This window comes from Mus pahari, chromosome 8, assembly GCF_900095145.1.
Source record: "Mus pahari chromosome 8, PAHARI_EIJ_v1.1, whole genome shotgun sequence".
Lineage (NCBI taxonomy): Eukaryota > Metazoa > Chordata > Mammalia > Rodentia > Muridae > Mus > Mus pahari.
The window spans coordinates 15,859,904-15,865,888 of NC_034597.1; the positions used below are offsets into that span (position 1 = coordinate 15,859,904).

The following is a 5,985-nucleotide window of genomic DNA, read 5'->3' on the forward strand; positions in this document are numbered from 1 at the left end:
CTGTAGATGACCTGGACCAGTTGTGCATTATCTAAGCCATCTAAAGTAGAGTCTAAGCTCCAGTGAGACTTCTACAGGTCATAAGGACTGGCTTGACTTTGGTCACAGGAAACCATCTCTTGGGGACACATAGAAGCAGACAATAAAAGCAATTGGGAGGGCAGTTATAGAAGAGTTTGGGCTTACAAAGATCTCAGCCCTGTTGCAAGTTCCTGAGGGCCACATTGACTTAACCCATTTTTCAGGTGACAGTTTAAGCCTGACTTTCTTGGTTTCTATAGCTGCTGGGAAGCAAAAGTAAAATAACAAAGGCCCCAAATCCCTCAAATGGAACAAAAACTAATATATTTACACGAGATGGTCAGGTAGGGAAGTATGGACATGCCTTGGCAGCTGATACACAGACAAAGCAAGAACACATGGCTGGGCCTGCTCCAGCCCGGAGCTCATGGTGCTAACACAGACAGGTGAGATGACAAGTGCTCCTCAGGTCCCCACAGTGTGACACAGGCATGTGCAGCAGTCAGCTGCTGCTTCCCATCTGAGGAGCTCTGCTTTGGACACAGGTGGTGCTATCCAGACTTCTGTTAGGGGCACCAAATGCTTTTATTGAGCTGCAGACAGGGCAAGGAGCCAAGGTCAGGAATGGTACACTGAACTCTGTGGCAAGAAGTAGACATCAGGAGGCTCTTGGGTGGGTTTCGATGTCTGTAAGACCTAGGGACACAATGGCCTTGATCTATTTCCAGCAGTGACCATTAGGAATGCACTTAACCTAGCAGTACTTGTGTGCTGTCTGGGTCATGGAGAAAGGCAGCTCAGGAAACTATAACCATTGACAATCAAGTCAGTGAGGGAATAGAAAGAAACCCAATGGACTGAGTTGGGCTATGAGAGCTGGCTATTCATTTAGAGATAAAGTCAGGAAGGGAATGGTCCTTGCTCTCAGTAATGATCCCTAACCCAGGCTCTCCTTCTGGCTGCCTCTCTATGAGATGAGGCTTTGCCTCCCCTCGGGGACAGAAGCATGCAGTACATGGAGCTCTTGCTGTTCTCCATGGTGGTCGCTGAGAATAGCCACATTGCCAGGTTTCAGGGTGTAGTTGAAGTAGACCGCCATTTTTGGTTTTACCAGCAAGGTGCCCTGAGACATTAGTAATAGAAGTCATCCTTCACAGATGCTCTTCTGAGTCACACTTTAATAATTATGGAGGGTTTATGGATAACACCTGCCCAAGCACACAGGAAGACCAGGGGACATTTGCATGAGGTTAGTTCATGATACCACAAAGTTCCCAGGGAAGACATCCGCCTTTCTGTGCTTTATCCATGTTGCGTATGTAGATTCTTTCCACCCCAAGAACAAATGTACTTGCCATAGTGAAAATGCATGTTTCATAAATGGTGTCCATGGGTGGTATGTGCTGAGGCTGGAGGTCGGAGGACTTAAAAGCCTCTATGGAGACTCCTCCCTTTGTCGTACTCTACACCTTTGGCTGTAACTGGGTTCTTGCATTTTCTTCCTCTGTAGCTCCTAGAGCTAGGATTGAACCCAGGGCACTGTGAGTGCTAGGATAAGGAACTCCATTCATCTACAATAGTTACAGGGCAGATGAGATGAAGAGACTCAGCTGGCAATTTGACCACCCCAAGAATGGTCCTTGAGACTGGCTGACAGAATTCTTTCAAGACTGGGGATGTTTAGCTATCTTGGAGAGATAAGGAGGGGCCTCAGTTCAGACTCTGCACTAAGGACAGTTTAGCCTGGGAAAGGCTGATATGAAACTTTTTTTAAAATTTATTTATTTATTTATTTGATGTATGTGAGCACACTGTAGCTGTATAGGTGGTTGTGAGCCTTCATGTAGTTGTTGGGAATTGAATTTTTTTAGGACCTCTGCTCGCTCTGGTCAACCCCACTTGCTCCAGTCGGCTCCAGTCACTCAGTCCCTGCTTGCTCTGGCCTAAAGATTTATTTATTATTATACCTATTTATTATTATACCTAAGTACACTGTAGCTGACTTCAGATGCTTCAGAAGAGGGCATCAGACCTCATTACTGGTGGTTGTGAGCCACTATGTGGTTGCTGGGATTTGAACTTAGGGCCTTCAGAAGAGCAGTCAGTGCTCTTACCTGTTGAGCCATCTTGCCAGCTCAAAACTAATTTATTTATTTAAAGAATACACACACACACACACACACACACACACACACACACACACACACACGAGTACAGTGTAGCTGTCTTCAGACACACCAGAAGAGGGCATTGGATCCTATTACAGATGGCTGTGAACCACCATGTGGTTGCTGGGAATTGAACTCAGAACTTCTAGAAGAGCAGTCAATCCTTTTAACCGCTGAGCCATCTCTCCAGCCCTGAAACTATTATCTACCTGCCCAAGCGTGAGCCAGGCTATTCTTCCCATCTGGGAGCAATTACCAAACCAGGCATACACTATGCCGAGGACCTGCAGACGAGGAAGGCATAGCCAGGCCAAGCTCCTTCCGGGTACTAAGGTGGACAACGGCACCCGACTCAGTATAGTAGTGTCTTGGTAGTATGTCCTAATCCAAGTCTCACCTAATTTTCTAGTGTCCACAGTTGGCCCTTTCTGGGTCAGTGTCAGCTCAGAGAGAGGAGGCGTCCTCTGGCAGAGAGGAACCAAAGTCTCTGCCCTGCTTCTCTGGATGCTGAGCTTTTAAAAGCCCTGGTTTGTCAGCAACTGTCTGGAAACCCACAGGACTGCCTCCTCCACACGTTCACTCTCTGGCTCACCTCCAGTCTCAGAAAGTCATATCCATTCCACAAACCATAAACAGTCACCTGGAAGAAACACTTCCTTAATATCCTCTGAGATCTGCCAGGATGAAAGGGCAACTTCCGCTGTCCCTCTCACGTCCCAGGCTTGCACAGGCATGCTCTCCACCAGAGACATGTGGCTGTAGCTCCATGCACCGTGGCTGCTCTGCAGCTCCCCTCCAGTGCTGCTGAGATTAAGAAATTTTTCTTTCTTCTTCCTTTTTTTTTTTTTTTTTAGATTTTTTTACTTTTTTTTTTTTTTTTTAGATTTATTTATTTACTTTTTTTTGTATGTGAGTACACTGTAGCTGTGCAGATGGTTGTAAGCCTTCATGTGGTTGTTGGGAATTGAATTTTTAGGACCTCTGCTCGCTCTGGTCAACCCTGCTCGCTCCGGTTGGCCCCGCTTGCTCGCTCAGTCCCTGCTTGCTCTGGCCCAAAGATTTGTTTATTATTATACATAAGTACACTGTAGCTGACTTCAGACGCACCAGAAGAGGGCGTCAGATCTTATTACAGGTGGTTGTGAGCCACCATGTGGGTGCTGGGATTTGAACTCAGGACCTTCAGAAGAGCAGTCAGTGCTCTTACCTGCTGAGCCATCTTGCTAGCCCCAAGAAACTTTTCTTCTTTTCAAGGATTCGTTATCCTACTTCAGCCTCCAAGAGGATAATCCCAATTCTGTAATTTATCAGATGTGCCTAATCTACCTTGCCATCCTAGATGATAGATGACAGATCTTCTCCAACCCTGACATTAAATACTGCTGGGGCATGATCCTAAGCCCTGGAGAGCAGAGAGGACACCAGAGTCCTGCATAGATGCCTGGCAGTCCAAGAGAGTCAGAATGCCTACCTCACATACCTGTCCCTACATGTCTCCAGATCCCATTGTGTTGGAGGTGATCCAGTCCACCTAATACAACAATGTGCTAGAGGACAAAGGCAGAGTGCAAGAGCTGGAGAGATGTCTCATAGCCTAAGAGTATTTGCTGCTCTCTCAGAGGACCTACTTGGTGTCTAAAATCATCTATAACAGGGGATCTGATTCCCTCTTCTGGCCTTTGGAGGAATAACAGGGCGGCCACAGCCATACAGTAGACAAGATACCCCTTCAGACAGAATAAATATAAATAATTCTAAAAACAAACAGCCTACCCAATATATGGTCAAGGTCAACAGCATCTATAAAAAGATATCTCGCTACATGACTTGGAATTTCACTATATCTGTTGCTTATCACTGATGCTGTATTGCAAGAAAAACCGAGGCAGAAAACTCTGGACTTTGTGACTTCTTTTATACTTCCTCAATGTTTTTATTTCCCGAGGAGCTTTAAAACAATACAAATGTATTTCTCAATTATCTGGTCCACATGGCCACTTTATGAAAAATTGTATATAGAGTACCATATTTCATGTGTTGCTAAATCCATGACAGCATGGGGTCAGTATGGTCCTTCCTCATAAATGTGTATCCATTCAGTAAGCCAAGCTAGCCACACTCAAGACACCATCACCCTGTGTAGCCCTGACTGGCTGGGAACTCACTTTGTAGCCCAGGCTGCCTAGAACTTGCAGATCTCCATCTCTGTCTGTGAGTTCTGGGGTTACAGGTGTGTGATAGCACATCTGACTAAAGAAGCTAGCACTAAGTGTAAAGAGTTGGAGATTGTTGTTGTTGTTGTCTTTTTTTTTTTTTTTTGGTGGGTGCAGCGAACTTTTATTGATGGTATTCAAGAGAGGAGGGAGGGTTCCCTAGGTCCCTCCTGTTATTATGGGGGTCTGGGGTGGAAACTCTGAGGGAGATGCTCAGTGTTGGGGGCCTCAGAGTTAGGATAGGGACTCCTCAGCAACCAAGGGCCTCTCTCTTGCTCTCAGTGTCCTTGCTAGGGTGGGTGGTCCAGGGTTTCTTACTTCTTGGAGGCCACATAGGCCATGAGGTCCACCACCCTGTTGCTGTAGCTGTATTCATTGTCATACCAGGAAATGAGCTTAACAACGTTGTCATTGAGAGCAATGCAGGCCCCGGCATCAAAGGTGGAAGAGTGGGAGTTGCTGTTGAAGTTGCAGGAGACAACCTGGTCCTCAGTGTAGCCCAGGATGCCCTTCAGTGAGCCCTCAGAGGCCTGCTTCACCACCTTCTTGATGTCATCCTACTTGGCAGATTTCTCCAGGCGGCACATCAGATCCACGATGGACACATTGGGGGTAGGAACACAGAAGGCCATGCCAGTGAGCCTCCCGTTCAGCTCTGGGATGACCTTGCCCACAGGCTTGGCAGCACCAGTGGATGCAGGGATGATGTTCTGGGCAGCCCCACAGCCATCACACCACAGCTTTCCAGAGGGGCCATCCACAGTCTTCTGAGTGGCAGTGATGGCATGAACCGTGGTCATGAGCCCTTTCACGATGCCAAAATTGTCATGGATGACCTTGGCCAGGGGGCTAAGCAGTTGGTGGTGCAGGATGCATTGCTGACAATCTTGAGTGAGTCATCATATTTCTCGTGATTCACACCCATCACAAACATGGGGGTGTTGGCAGAAGGGGCAGAGATGATCACCCTTTTGGCTCCACCCTTCAAGTGATCCCCAGCCTTCTCCATAGTGGTGAAGACACCAGTAGACTCCATGACATATTCAACACTGGCATCACCCCATTTGATGTTAGCGGGGGGGGGGGGGTCTCCCTCCTGGAAGATGGTGATGGGCTTCCCGTTGATGACAAGCTTCCCATTCTCAGCCTTGACTGTCACGTTGAATTTGCCATGGGTGGAGTCATGCTGCAACATGTTGACCATGTAGTTGAGGTCAATGAAGGGGTCATTGATGGCAATAATCTGCACTTTGCCATGTGGAGAACAGACGGTAGCCCTGGTAACCAGGCACTCAATATGGCCAAATCCGTTCACACTGACCTTCACCATTTTGTCTACAGGATGAGGCTGACACTACACAAGAAGATGTGGCTGTCTCTGGACCAGGGAAGAGCAGAGAGCTGAAAACTGGTTTTTAAAAAATTCGTAAATACTGCATTTTTTCAAAAAGGGTTTTTAAAAGGGCAATATAAACAGTGAATAGCCTTAGCAAATTATGAAAAACCATAACAAGGAGAAATAACATGCACATAACCAAACCAAACCAAACCAAACTCAAAACAACCAATGGCAAAAACCCAAA

General features: G+C 46.8%; 1 pseudogene; it reads right to left on the reverse strand.

The window, feature by feature from the left end:
- Positions 1–4,716: 4,716 nt before the first annotated feature.
- On the reverse strand, positions 4,717–5,738 carry LOC110325306 (annotated as a pseudogene).
- Between the last annotated feature and the right edge of the window lie 247 nt (positions 5,739–5,985).